A 15,721-nucleotide genomic window follows, 5' to 3' on the forward strand; every position below is an offset into this window, starting at 1 on the left:
CACAGGCAAGGTTTAAGTCTTTAGAATGGGCAATTCTGGTGCTGTTTGTTTTGTGGATGTGCAGGAGGTCCATCAGAGTGGGTTCTGACAATGCCCTGTATGTCAGACATAGATCTCCCCTCAAAACCGTGAAGGAGACAGAATACAGGGATAGGCCTTGAGGAGGTCTGCATAGGGCATATTACTTACTCCCTGTATTCTTTTAGTGAGGAACCTCTGTGGAGGTTCCAGTTGTTTGATTTGCCTGGTTAGGTACATATCAAAAGGGGAACTGTACTCAATGACAGGTCTGATGAATGCCTGATAGAGTGGAACAATGAATTCCTTGGACTTACATGCCATACCTTTGTTTATAAGTTGCGCAACATAGAATGATTTCTTCACCACTGTAGACATGTGATGATCAAAGGCTAAATTGCGCTGTGTGTCCCTAAGTCCCTGACTACTGGGTCAACTCTAAGGGGTGTGTTGTCAATATGATAGCTACCAGGGATGGATGATTTCCCAAAGGATATTATTATGCATTTCTTAGCATTTAGTTTTAATCCGTGACTCAGACACCAGTTGTTTAACTGTGTCAACCCCTTCTGGAAAACATTTGTGTTAGTGTGAGATTCAATGACAGCTCCTAATTTGCAATCATCTGCAAATTTAGTCAGCCAGAGACCAGTGACATTAGCCTTGATTTCTGAGAAGTAAATGTCAAAAAGGAGCAGTCCAAGGACTGATCCCTGAAGGACTCCACTTGTGACTGACCACTTTGTAGAGGTGGACTCCCCAACTCTAACTTCCTGGGTCCTGCCTGCGAGGCAGTTGGCTATCCACCAGGTGACATATGAGTTTGTACCAAACCTCTTGAGTTTGTCAACAATACCCGAGTGGGGTATTGTGCCAAATGCCTTGGCCAGGACAAGGTAGGCAGTGTGAATGTCTTTTCCCTCATCCATTGCTTTGGTGACCTTCTCAAAGAAGTCCACCAGGTTGAGTAGGCATAATTGGCCCCTGACGAGACCAAACTGGGTTGGGTCCAATGTCTGGAGCTTTACTATCTCTATTGATCATCTCCATGATAATTCTTTCCATGGCTTTACATAGAAGACTAGTGAGATTTATGGGTCTGTAGTTTCCAGGGTCCGTAGATGGCCCACCTTTGTGCAGAGGGATGATTGTTGCCTTTCTCCATTCATGAGGCACAAAGCCTGTTTGGAGGTTACAGTTAAATAATTCCAGAGGCCCTGATAGGTCATGTTTCATGCTATTTAGAAGGCATCCTGGGATATTGTTTGGGCCCATTCATGCAGTGTTTTTGGTCTTAGAGAGAGCATTAAGGATCTGTTCCCCAGTGATAGCAGGGGGAGTTATATTTGATGATATTTCCTAAAGGAAGGTTAAGGGGGAGAGAGGGGTAAAGTTGAAGCTGAATTTATCAGCCAGAAGGTTTGCTATATCTTCTGGCTCAGTATAGGTGGCTCCATTTACAATGAACTCTGCACACAATTGTGTATTGCCTTTGAGGTTGCGGACATAGCTAAATAATGCTTTGTGGTTGTCCTTGGCCTGGAAGGCCAAAGTTACCTCAAATTTGGCTTTGGTAGACTTTATTTGTCCTTTGAGATGATTGTTTAGTTTGATGAGAGTGCTTTTATTCTGCTGGGTGCTACATCTCCTAATTTCTGCCATGATTTTCTTCCTCCTGCTATACCGCCAACTGATTATCACATGCTTCTTTACTGATGTTATGATTTAAACCACCAAACCTTTTTTTGATATGACAGATGGTGTATTATTTGAAATTTCCCTGGCTACATCCTGTAAATCAGACCAACAGAAGCCCATCTCACCTAGCTTGCCTATATCACCTTATCTAAAAGTGTACAAAGCTGCCGTTTCTTTTTCACTTATAGCTTTAAGTTCTGTCATTAGTCCCTACCCACCCCCACATACTCATCTGACTACTGTATTGACCGGAAAATCCAGATTGGAATCATTGGACTGTTAACAGCTTGAATTTGTTATCTGGATAGCCATCTGGCATATGCAGAGCCGGATTATGGTCAAGTGAGGCCCTAGGCAGGTTAATGGATCCGGATCCACTCCCTCCCCATCATAGCTATTCAGTGTTCCATTACATGGCTATCTCTTCCCAGTTACCATAAACAATGTACAAATCTGTCAGTGTGCATGCTGTTTTCTTCTTTGCTTCATACTTCTTTTTCTTTACTTCTGAAATGATTACATATATTTGGATTTAATTTAATACTTTTGTTTTAAATTTTTTAGCACAAAGACAGATAGCAATTTGCTAAACAAAACAGTCTCACGCTGAAAATAGACTTAAATGAACAACAGTAAGTTCTCTGCTCTTGAAACGCATATTCATTGAAACTGCATTGAAACCAATGTTCATTGCAAATACATCTGTCCAGTGACAGATTAAGTGTACCTTTGGGCTGTTTTCAAACCATGGCCCCTGCATACATTTTTAGAACCATGCATAAATCCATTCACCATCCGGATTGTATTAAATTATATTCCTTGTTTAATAAAGCAATGTTTTAAATTTGCAGTTTGTACATTTTTCTAATAAACAGTGAAACTAAATGTATGAACCAATAATGACAAAAATAACCCATTTTAGAACATTTCAACCATTAGAGGCCACACAAACTGCTGTCATTATAAATTCACCAATATCTGTCAATAACTATACACAATCTCTGCAGACGTAAAAGTCATCTGAATAATTCTGCATTAAAGAGAACTATTAATAATGCAGATGTTGCTACTGGTAAATACCTTTGCATTTCAGTGCTTCATCTACAAATACAGTGCCTAACGTTGAAGAATAAATTGCCAATGTTAAAAAATAATGGTCTGCTGGTGATATGCAATATGGAAAGTCCAGCAAACTAATAACAGGTTCACAGTTACTAGAGATCTCATCCAAAGGACAACACACTCAGGAATGCAGCATTCAAAGTCATCTGAATAATAATGCAGATGTTGCTGCTGGCAAGCAACTTTCCATTTCAGTACTTTATCTACAAATGCAGTGCCTGCTGTTCTTGAAGAATAAATTCCCTTTATTACATAAAAAAAACAGTGCACTGGTGATATAGGTTCATAGGTTGGTACTGAGCTATCTGCCCAAAGGCATATATTAGCCCAGCCACGTTGTGCGGCATTCAACGCCCCTTTAGTAGTTCCCTAGACCCTTGTACTAGCAGCTAGTACCCTTGGCCCCTATCTAGTAGTGCTGTTGGTGTGATCCCCGGTGTGAACTTTCTGTTACCCATCCACTCATCAAGGTTCCTCTTGAAGAGTGATAGTGAGGGGCTCTATATGCAATAGGGAATGGCCAGCAAACCAACAACAGGTTCATAGCTACTAGGTATCATATCCAAAGGGTGACACACTCCGGTGGTGACACTGAGGAGTAATCCTCTGTAGGGTTGGTAGGAGGGAGCAGGGTTGGTATCCTTTTTAGTGCCTTTTAAGGCACATTATTTATCTCTGGTGTCTAGTGGTTCCCTACTCCATTTTATGTTGTGTTTTAATCATTTCTTTTAAAGCATGCTATTTAGGCATCCCTGGCGCCAAGTATTCCCTTTACTCACATGTTAGTGAAGATTTCCCTGTGGTGTCTATTGTTATGAAGCAACTCACATTATGTGTACGTGACATTCAGGCACATGCTTAAAGAGTAATTCCTGGTGGCTAGTGGTTACCCCATCCTGATCTCTGTTCCACTTAGGTGCCATTCAGGCAAGATATTAAAGAGTTATATTTGGTATTTAGTTGCCCTCCACTCAGAGTTGGATCATGATCAGTGGGGCCTTAGGCAGGGAAATGGACTGAAGTCACCTCCAGCCATACCACTAGCCCATTTTTGTTTGTCTCTTCCCAATTACCATAATACTCTTTTCAAACCTGCCAGTGTACAAACTATTTTCTTCTTTACTTTTACAATGATCACAGATGTTTGGATTTAATTAATTTAAAACATTGATTTACAATTTTACATCTAAAATACTGATTGCTATTTGCTAAACAAAACAAAACATTCTCACATTAAAAACAAACTTAACATGAACAACAGTAAATTATTTTTCCCTTAAAACTCACATTTATTGAAAATGCATGCAGTAACCCACTAAACTACAAGAGACTTGTCGGGATTCATAGTCAAACAGTATAAAGCAAACTACTAATTAGCAGCTATGTAAAGGCTGCAGGCTATAGAAAATCAAAAGACAATCTGCTTATGGTGTGGGACAAACCACTAGATATGAGTGTCCCTTTTCAGGATCATTGTTTGATGAGACTTAAGAGTCACACAGAAGACAAACAAAGGCTCAGGGAATCAAATTCTGCACTTCAGGAAGCAACTCATTAACAGCTCTTAACCTTATTCATCTACACTTAGCGCCAGACACATTTTTGTAACACAAACACAGTACATTTCACAAATATCCCAGCTAAAAAACAAGCTAAATTAAAAATGTACTCATACTGAAAATATTAACATTAAACTCACAGACCATGTTTTTCAGTTTATTCAGAGCCATATAATAACCACACTGTCAGACGTCATAAAGCAAGTAAACCAAGGATCATAGCCAAAGAACATGTCTCACATGGTGCTACTCCTGTTTACGACAATCAATTTGTTTGTTTACATCGTAACTATTATGGGATGCAGGAACAAAGTATTTATGTACACACACATGCACACACACACACACACACACACACACACACACACACACACACACACACACACACACACACACACACACACGTGATCAAGTCAAGTCCCTTATATGACTATGTACACATCAGATGTCTGCTTGCACTCACATGAATGAAAAAAATAAAAAATAATAGGTTCATAGGTTCATAAATGGGTACTGGGCTATTGGCCCTAGGGCCTATATAAGCCTAGCCAAATGGTACCCTGGCTTTTGCCACCCAAGAAAATTATTTTCCTGTGCCCCTGTCAAGCAGAGCCACAGAAGTGATTCCCAGGGTGAATTTCCTATCTCCCATCCAATCATCAAAATTTTTCTTGAAGAGAGCTTTGTTTGATATAGATAGGTAGTTTGTTCCAGAGTATGGGAAGTCTCTGGGACAGGAATCTATCCCTCCAGCATGTTCTGTTTATTGTGGTGACAAGGTTTAGGTCCCTAGTGCATGTAGCTCAGAGGGATTGGGATTTCTTTAAGTCAAGCATGTCCAACAGTTCTGGGTTTGACATAGTTTTGTATGTTAGGCAGAGATCACCTCTGAGTAGGCGATATGCAACAGAGTAAAGCTGGAGTTTTTTGAGACGGTCTGTGTAGGGCATCTGTTTGAGGCCGGTAATCCTCTTTGTGAGGTATTTCTGTGGCCTTTCCAGTTGTTGTAGATGTCTTGTGAGGTACATACCAAAAGGGGTGTTGTACTCTATAATGGGTCTAAAGAGTGATGAGTAGAGGGGAACAATGACCTCTTTTTTCCTGGATGAGAAACCTTTTGTGATGAGGTGTGCCACATAGAAGGATTTCCTGACTACTGTGGTGATGTGATTATCAAAGGACAGACTACTGTCCACCTGTGTCCCAAGGTCTCTTATCACACTTTCAGTGTTAAGTAGACTACCGCCTAATGTGGTAGTTCATGGGTACAGAGTTTTTACCAAAAGGGATGACAATGCATTTTTTGGCATTGAGCTTGAGGCCATGGCTTTGACACCAGGCATCTGTCTCAGTGAGGCCCTTTTGTAGGATGTCCACATCATTAGTAGTTTTGATTATGGCTCCTAGTTTGCAGTCATCTGCGAACTTTGTTAGCCAAAGACCTTCTGTGTTAGCCTGTACTTCAGAGAAGTAGATACCAAACAGGAGAGGACCCAGGACTGAACCCTGTGGTACTCCACTTGTCACTGGTCTGAAGCTGGATTTAGAGTCTACTACTTTCACAGTGTGGGTTCTGTCAGTGAGCCAGTTGGCAATCCATCTTGTGACATAGGGATTTATACCTAGTTTAGTGAGTTTATCTATAATTCCAGAGTGGGGGATGGTGTCAAAAGCCTTGGCGAGATCTAGATAGGCTGTGTGAACCACCTTACCCTCATCTACAGCTTTGTTGACCACTTCAAAGAAGTCTATCAGGTTTAGGAGACATGATCTGCCTTTTACAAACCCTAACTGGGTAGGGTCCAGAGTTTGGAGATTGCCAATGTCATTGTTTATAAGTTCCATGATGATATGTTTTATAGCCTTACAGACCAGGCTCATCAGGCTAATGAGCCGGTAGTTCCTGAGGTCCGTGGTGGCTCACCCTTTGTGGAGTGGGATAACCATTGCTGTGCGCCATTCAGTGGGCACAAAGCCTGAGGTGAGGCTATGATTGAATATGGTACTTAGGTGGGGTGCCAGTTCATTCTGTAGTTCATGTAGAACACAGCCTGGGAAATTGTTAGGTCCCATGGATGCTGTGTTCTTGGCTTTGGAGAGTGTGTTTTTTACCTGTGCAGCCGTGATTACAAGAACTTTGCATTCTTCCAGTATAGAGATGGGCCCTTTAGGGGACGAGAGAGTGGTAAAGTTAGCACTGAACCTATCTGCCAGGATGTTGGCAATATCAGTTGGTTCTGTAAAATTAGTGCCATTGTGCTGTAACTCAGAGCAGATCTGAGTGTTGCCATTGAGATTCTTGACATAGCTATAGAATGCTTTGTGGTTGTCTTTAGAATCAGTGGTGATTTTGTTTTCATAACTAGCTTTGGAGGATTTTATGAGGGATTTCAGCTTCTTACTGAGGCTGACCACAGAGTTCCTCCAATCATGGGATTTTACTCTTTTTTGCAACAGTTTCTTTCTTCATTTGAAGAGTTAGTGTATAGCAAGGTACCACCAGATTGGCTTCCTTTTTTGGAGGATAGCATCTTAGTTCTGTTAGGGATTGAATGATCCATGCACTCATGTAAGTGCTTATAAAGTACAATTGTATAGGATTCAGCAGTCGTACCTTTATTGTCCGCCAGCATGGGTGTCGTGATGTTTGCCACTTCTGTCTTAAGAAGCGGGAAGTTGACTTTGTAGAAATTTTTTACAGTAGTTTCCCTAATGGGGGGGTGGGGGTGGGGGTGGGATGTGAATGTTTCAGGTGATTTGCTTGTAGTCGGATGTGACCAATGAGGAATTGACCTCTGGTGTGGAACACCAGTTACCCTTGTTGGTAATGACCAGGTCCAGGATATTGGTGCCCCTGGTGGGGGTGTGGGTAGGTTGATCCAAGGTGTTGGAATTTATGAATTCCAGAAAACGTTGAGCACAATAGTTGGTACATGAGTAGTTTTCCCATTTAATGGTGGGGTAGTTTAAATCACCCATTATTAGGGTGTTAGGTTGTACCCTAATATTTTCCAGTGTATCAAGAAATGAGGAGTGGGAATCCTTTGGCATGGTGGGGGATCTGTAGCAAGCTACAATTTGGATTGCAGTCTTGCCCAGAGTTAGTTGCACTTGGATAATCTCAGATGCATTATGCTGAGCAACTATCCTGTAGGTGTGGATAACCTTAATGAATATGGACACGCCTCCACCTTTAGTGCTTCGGTCCAAGTTAGGTGGCCGAAAGGTGTGGTATGAATTATAGCCTGGTAATGCAGGGGTGATCTCTGGAGCCTTGAACCAGATCTCTGTCACTGCACTGATGTCGATGTTCTCCATTTTAAGGAGTGCCTTGAGTGAGTGCATTTTGAGGTTTAGACTTCTAACATTAAGTAGCATTACCCTCAGATTTTGCTTGCTTGTACCTGTTACGGTGGTGAATTTGTCATTTGAATCTTGTCTAAAAAAGGCACTATAGGTGCCAGCAAGAGCCTTAGCCAGTGTCCAGAATCCCAAGGGCTACAGGTGCATGCCATCTCTGGCAAAGCATCATGGTCTGTCGATCATGTCATCGCAGGCAGACAGATACTGGATCCCCTTAGAATGACACCAGAAGCTTAGCCAATTGTTGAAATCAATCATTTTTTTCTTGTACTGTGGTATCATTCTGGGTGATGGCAGGATGCTACTCAGGGCTAGGGTCATACCTGCCTGGGGTACAAGATCGGAGAGCTCCTCCATGTCTCTTTTCATGTAGTCCAGGGAGGTATGTCTCAGGTCATTCACACCAACATGGACAATGACAGAGTCAAATTTGTACTTGTTATGGAGTGACCTGAGTACATGCGTTATGTGGCAGATCCTGGCACCTGACAGGCAGCTGACAATAACTTTCCCCTTGTTTAGACTAGTGAGTAGAACATCAGTGTGCCTGACTATAGAGTCACCTATGACTAGAGTGTCGGGTACATTGTTATGCCTTATAGGCTGTGGTTGAGTGGCACACTGAGCTTGTGGGCTGTGTGTCATTTGGGTTGTGTTGGAGGTTGGAGGTTGCTTGCGTTTCTGCTTTGAAGGTCCCTGTTGCTTGGGTAGATTTTTTTTGAGAGCCTCCACAAATGTAGGTGTGTGTTTTGTGTTTTTATGTCTGTGTTTTGGTGGTGTAGGTTTTGAGGGACTATGTGATGAGTGGGGTGTGGTGCAAGTGTTTACCTTCTCCTCTTGACAGTCTAGTCCAGTCTTGGGTGAAGAGAGCTTTGCTTCCAGTTTGGCTATATAAGTGCATCTCTCACAGGTTGTAGTGTTGGGTGGTAGGAGGAGAGGGTTGTCTGTGTACATGAGGCAATTGCTGCATTGCCCCAAGATGCCTAGATTCATCAGGTAGACAGGAGAAAACACTGGGAGCTGACCCTTAAACATGCCTGGATAGGTGCTTATTTATTAAGTACTAAAAGCTGTTTTCCTCTAGACAAGTGAGAAAAATTGAGTGCTGCAGTAATTTGTAGCTTATTTGGTGCTTCCAATGGACTAGAAGTGCATTTCAGCTTGGTGTTCTGATGACCATACAGGGCAATCTTTTGCATCTCCATGCCCTCCCAGTCTCTTGTCTCAGAAATCAAATACAAGCACCCAAAATCAGGATCAGATTTTAAATATTTCTCTTATTTACGTGACAAGCTGTTAGAATATCAAGCTTTGCAATGATTAGAATTTTCTGTAAGATACAATGTTTGAAGCAAATAAACCTTCAATAATTAATGACTACAGTCTAGAATAATTTGTTGGAAAGACACAAATTTTATAATGAAAAGACCAAAATACCTCCCAACTTATTTTTCTCAAAATATTCTGGATAAAGCCAAAAAGAATGGTAGGACAAAGACCCACAAAAGGCACACATTTTTAATATTTTACTTTATTTGTTAACCAGGTAATCTTATTAGATTAACTGTTCCTTTTCAGGGATGACTCAGGAGTATTTGCTAGTTAAATACTTGTCCAGTGTCACACATTAGGCAAATGGAGGGGCTAAAATTCAAACCCTGTACTTTTAACTACAGAAACATCAGTAACATCTCAGAAACTTTAGTCTTGGACAACTGTCATGCACTTAAAAAGTTAACATAACACTACGCTGCATGGACATACATTTTCTGAACAATAACTATAACTCTATCTGGAATTAACTGACTGATTCTAATCCTCAGTGATTTACCAGAAAAATGAAAAGATGTCAGTGAAGGATAGGCCCTAAATATAAAGCAAAATCAGAGATGTTTCCCCAGATCAGAAACAGATAAGAGTCAGGTTATTTTAATTCATTTAAAAAGTTAACAGAACTGAACCTGACTTTTATTATTGGCTGACTGTAAACCTCAGTGATTTAGCAGAAAAAAAGTTAATAAAGATCTAGCAATCAGTGTATATGATTAACTGTTGTAGTCAAGGTTATGAGGTTTGATTCTCTCTGCCTCTATTTTCCTACTGTGTGACTCTAAGAAAGTCTTTTAATCAGACAGTTTTTAAACCCTTAGCTTTGTCCACTTAAAACCTTATCCAGGCATATCCTTAATACTTAGCATGCACACACACACACACACACACACACACACACACACACACACACACACACACACACACACACACACACACACACACACACACACACACACACACACCCTTAATAAAACTGTGGCTTCTGAACTATGAACTTCTATTGACTGACCAGACCCCATTAGGTAATAAGCTGCTCCATCTCGAACCTGTTCAGTCTTGAGCATTATTTAATTAATTAATGCTCTGATATACACATATCAAATCTCAATACACACAGCAAATCAGGTTAGGCAGGTTCGGTTAAGCTGATATTCTGATGCTCCAATATACAGACTGGCAGCTTGACAGCTTTCTATCATAGAAATCTAATGGGCTCTTTCTATCATAGAGATCAACTGGGCTTTGCTAACAGTTTTACTAAACTAGATTTTACTAAACTAGACAAAATACAAGGCTTTGCTAACAGTTTTACTAAACTAGAAAAAATACAATGCAGTGGCTTCCTTTTTATTTCTGTTTTAACTCTAAGGAAGTGATCTTTCATTGACTTGAGTTCAAACCAACAGAAGTGAAAAAAAATTGAAGTAAACAAGATCAGATGAACAGACCCAAGTAATCAGTTTGGGACATGTCAGTGGAAATGGGCAGACAAAAATCTATTGGGACCTCTGCCACCACTGGGCCCCAGGCAACTGCCTAGGTCATCTTGTGCTAGATATCGCGCTGTCCTCATCCCATTTGCTCATTAATCCATTCATATGTGGAAGTATGACTGTTAATCCAACCACAAACAGACACACACACACACACACACACACACACACACACACACACACACACACACACACACACACACCTCCCCACCTGATTACACTAATGTACACACTCACCCATTCACTCATAGACGCACAGCTAACTTACAGATTTTTCAGCTTTACTAACCCCACAATACATCCCAGGCAGGCATATACTCATATACAGACTCATACATGCAGTCTCTTACATAGTCACATATTCACATCATCTAACACTACCCTACTACTAAACTTGCATGCATATTCACATTGTCTAACAGTACCCTACCACTAAACTTACACCCATATTTACGTCGTCTAACACTACCCTACCACTAAACTTACACACATATTCACTTCGTCTAACACTACCCTACCACTAAACTTACATGCATATTCACATTGTCTAACAGTATTCTACCACTAAACTTACACACATATTCACATTGTCTAACACTACCCTACCATTAAACATACACACATAATCATATCATCAAACACTATCCTACCCCTAAACTTTCCAGCATGTATCTCTACCTCAATAGAGCAACATGGCCTTTTGGCCATCATCATTACTGGAAGCAGCCAGAAAGGCCATGTTGATCTATGTAGCAGCTTGACTGCATAAATGCCCTACCACAGTCAGTTTCTGTAGGGATACCACATTGCTAATTAGTGTATGCCACTTCCCCAGACTGCCTCATTACCATGTGGCACAGCTGCAGAGACTGCCTACCATACTGCTGTATGACTTCATGCAAAAGCACTGTGGTGGGTCTGTCTCTGAATTTGAAAAAGTTACAGTGAAATGTACACCTCATGTCCACCTTGTGGTAATTTTTATGAACTTAGTTATATGTATTTTCACCAAATTGCAGTAATCTTGTGTTTAGTAATATAAAGTATGTGATGGGACATGGAAGTTTTCTCTTAGCAAAAAGGTATGCTTGTTCACACAGTATTCATGAACACTTGGGCATTTTTGTTTCACTGATGTACCAGAAGGCTAACTGTACAACATCCACTAGTAATTATTCTGTACAAAATTAATAAGACAGTGTACTTCAAGGTAATGACAAACAAGAGAAAATAGAAAAGTGTATCATTTCGAAGAGTCAGCTTTTATATATATATATATATATATATATATATATATATATATATATATATATATATTTGTTTTTCTATTGCATTAAACTGGTTTTCTTCAAGATGGCATCCGGTACAAGCTGATAGCAAGAAATTGTTTATGGAGGCACTTGGATTAGGATTGCACCTGACAACATGGTAAAATGAAGTTCTTGGGATACCTGCACTAAAACATTGTATCTGGGAATAAATAAAGAACTTTCTGTTTATTTGTTTTTTTGCTTCAGCTTTGGAAAGAATTGCTTATTTCATACATACAATACTTTAAACACTTCTCACCACAGAACAGGAAAGATGATATAACTGAGGATGTTTAACATAAAAAAACACTCACAATTCCATACAGAGCTGTTGGTAATTCTTTCATGGTCTGTTAAATAATAACTGCACAGGTGGTGTTAGGAATATACTTCATATATGTGCCAAGAATTCACAGAAATTGATTTTTTAATATCAAAATTACAACAGCTGGACTACTAAAACTAGAAACTGATGTTCTCTAATTACAAACCAGCTGAGGTTCGACTTGATAACAGCTTACCATGCAGGGGTAGTACACACCCCCAGCTCCTGGACTGTCATAGAGTTTTCTCTAGGAAAAGTACTTATTTAAGGCTGTAGGCTATAAACACAGCGGTATATATCATAACAATGTCTAGCAACTGAATTTGCAGTTCTTGGACTTACAAAAAGGCAAGTGTATTAGAATGCTTCAATTTCCATGTAAATGGCATCCATCTGCTCTGAGAAGGAAAATTTCTTTCTGAGCTTATAGTGAACCATTGTAATGTTATATATTTCATTACTTCTGCTAATACTCATTCTTTTCCTGTGAGTAACAGTTGACAGATTTTGTTATAATAGTGTTATTACTGCCAAAAGTAAAATTACCTATTCTGAAACCAGAAATTAAAGGCAGGGAATAAATATTTCATTTTGTGTGTATTTCCACTGCAGTGTTTCCATCAAAGAGGTACATACAGTTTTCATAGACCAGGGAGCACTTTCTTGTTTTATTAGTTGTTATGGTTACTATGCTTCATTCCAGTATCATTTTGTGATAGTTTTATTAACAAAAATAACAGGTGAATGTTTAGGGAACAGCTACACCAAGGAATTGCAAAACACATATGTCAAAAGAAAAATAGTGCTTAGCAGTCACTGTCTTTCCGCTAGTTTCCGGCTATGTCACTGCATAGTTTCTTCCTGATATATAAATGGCCATAGCTTGCTACATAATTTGACAGTTGTAACAATGTGACAAGATATGAGGTAGTGTTGCATAAGTCAGTTTCATAGTAAACAAATATGCAACTGCATGAATAACATCATTACCATTCCAGAAACCAACCTTGTTCAAATACATCTCATCTACTTTTTGTGGATGATTTTAAAATATATAGTTTGTCTGATAATGATCCGAAAGCACAACTACACATGGTTAAACACTCTCACATGTTATAACAATTATAATTTGTTTTAATAAATGTGCAGAACTAGCATTTAAAACTGCAGCACCAAATAAATATCAACCTGAAACTGCAATGTAATATACAGGAACTTTTATGCAGGAGGGATTGTATAAATATCTGGGAATCGACGAAGGACTAGCAATAGAACATGAACAGATGAGAAAGAAAGCTCGGTATGGAATACTTCAGAAGACTAAAGCTAATATTGAAAACTACCTTGACATCTAGGAATAAAGTCCAAGCTATAATTCAATTTGCTCTTTATGTTCTAACGTACAGCTTTTGTGTGATTGACTGGCACCAAACAGCACTAAATCAGTGTGGCAAGAAAGCAAGAAAAATAATTCATACTTATCAAATGATATATAAAAATTGATTATATATCCCTTGCTCTGAAGGAGGTATGGGCCTTCTTGAAATTGACTACAGTTGTGAGATTGTATACATATTTGCTGACCTCAGCAGGTCTAAACATAGTGATTTTTTTTAATACATTAAGACAAGAAACCTAGGATGAAGTTTTGCTTAGTTTAAGCTGAAGCATGTTGGAAAGGAGTGGGAATGGAAATCAATCTAAAAGTAGACAAGAATTAGACATCAACTAGGCATAAGATTATATGCTGCTAGGCTTAAAAAGGCTCTAGGGCCATTATCCTAGTAGCCTCTTAAAATGTTATGATCCTATGAACTGAAAGTGGCAAAAAAGTAAAGAATGAATGGACCACAAAAGAAAACTGGGAAGTCAACAAATATATTTTTAGGTATAGGAAACTCCTAGAATTGTCACATATTGCCCAAGATTTGATGCAGAAATGATTACGTAGAGGTAAATTTAAGCCAAAAGATGAAAGGCTAATAATGGCAGGTCAGGACTGTGGATTATTACATACATGGTGGTTTAGAAACACATTAAAAGTGGTACCAGTAGACAAATACAGTTTATTTTAAAACTGAGTTGGAAACAGTCACACATCTCATTGCTGGTTGGAGTACACTCATGGCTGAGAGTCTGTACACTGAAAGGCACAATAATGTGGCTAGACTATTGCAATTAAACTACAGTATTGAAGCACCAGAAAAGCACTGGAGTGGAAACATGAACCACAAAGCATCATAGACAGAAATGTGGATAATGTGGGATCTCCCCATATCAACAGTTAAGAAAATGGATACAAGAAAACCCATTATAGTAGTCCAAAGAAAAAGAAAAAGAACAGAAGTAGCATCAATGATTAAAATAGTGGCATCATAGTGTCTGATGTTCTGAGTGACATAAAGTGGCTGATTCAGAAAGGTTACCACAAGGTGTACATATGAGGTGTACACCTTGTGGTATTCACTTCTGATTCAGAGACAGCCTCTCTATGTTGTTTTTTTGTAAGAAGACATGCAGCATCTTGGTGGTCTGCTTCTGCTAATTAGCCATGTGCTGTCCCCTGGAAATGCCCACATAAAGTAGCATGGCCACTTGTGATAGTAAACATGGCCAAAAGGACGTGATTACACCTCATGGCAGAAGTAGGTGTCAGGAGCTTAGCAGACTGGTAGTTTATCTATGAGCGGTGTGGTAGTGGAGTGTGTGTTTTTGTGTGGCTGAATATGTGAGTGTATTTACATGTATGTGTACACCTGGGAGGTTGCAGTAGGGGCTTAGTGAGAGGTTAGTTAGGTAGGTTTGTGTGTGGGGGGGGGATGGGTGGAGCTGTCATACCTACACACTTCTCTAGACTAATGAGTAAATCCTGAAAAATTATTGGATAACAGATACTAGAAACCAGGGGCAGTTTGCCTCTTGTGCCTTAAAAACAATTAAGAAAATAGAAGTAAGATGATATAGAGACACTAGATATAACTCTATATACTGTGCCATAAAGACAAGGATTCAAACATTGTACACCCCCTTCCTGGAGTCAATGTTATTAACCCTATGTGCCACCACTAGACATCAAGCATCAAAACACTAACTAAGCAACTCTTGAAAAATAGCTACAGTAAAAGGAGGAAAGGTTTGTGCATCCTGCCTCTTTGATACAGACAACAGTAACATTGACCATCTATACTAATAAGTAAGTTAACATAGTCAGGGTTCAGAGGTTCAAAGGTTACTTTACAAAATGAGAAGTAGGAGGTTTAATGTCTGGTTTGAGTCAAAGAATGCAACAGTCCATGAGGGAACAGCAGGAGTGAGCTGGTGTGGGGGGAGAATATTTAAACTGCTAATGAGACTCATTTCAAAAGTTAATAGAGCAAAAGGTCTAGCATCACTATGCATTTTGCAAACACTAAGGCGAATGAAACTCTAATGTCTGCAATTATTTGCTCACTGTAAGAATTCAAGATTTACAATGACTGTTACAAAACAATACATAGATAC

Source organism: Protopterus annectens, chromosome 3.part1 (assembly GCF_019279795.1).
Source record: "Protopterus annectens isolate FY-2018-M chromosome 3.part1, PAN1.0, whole genome shotgun sequence".
In the NCBI taxonomy this organism is placed as follows: domain Eukaryota; kingdom Metazoa; phylum Chordata; order Ceratodontiformes; family Protopteridae; genus Protopterus; species Protopterus annectens.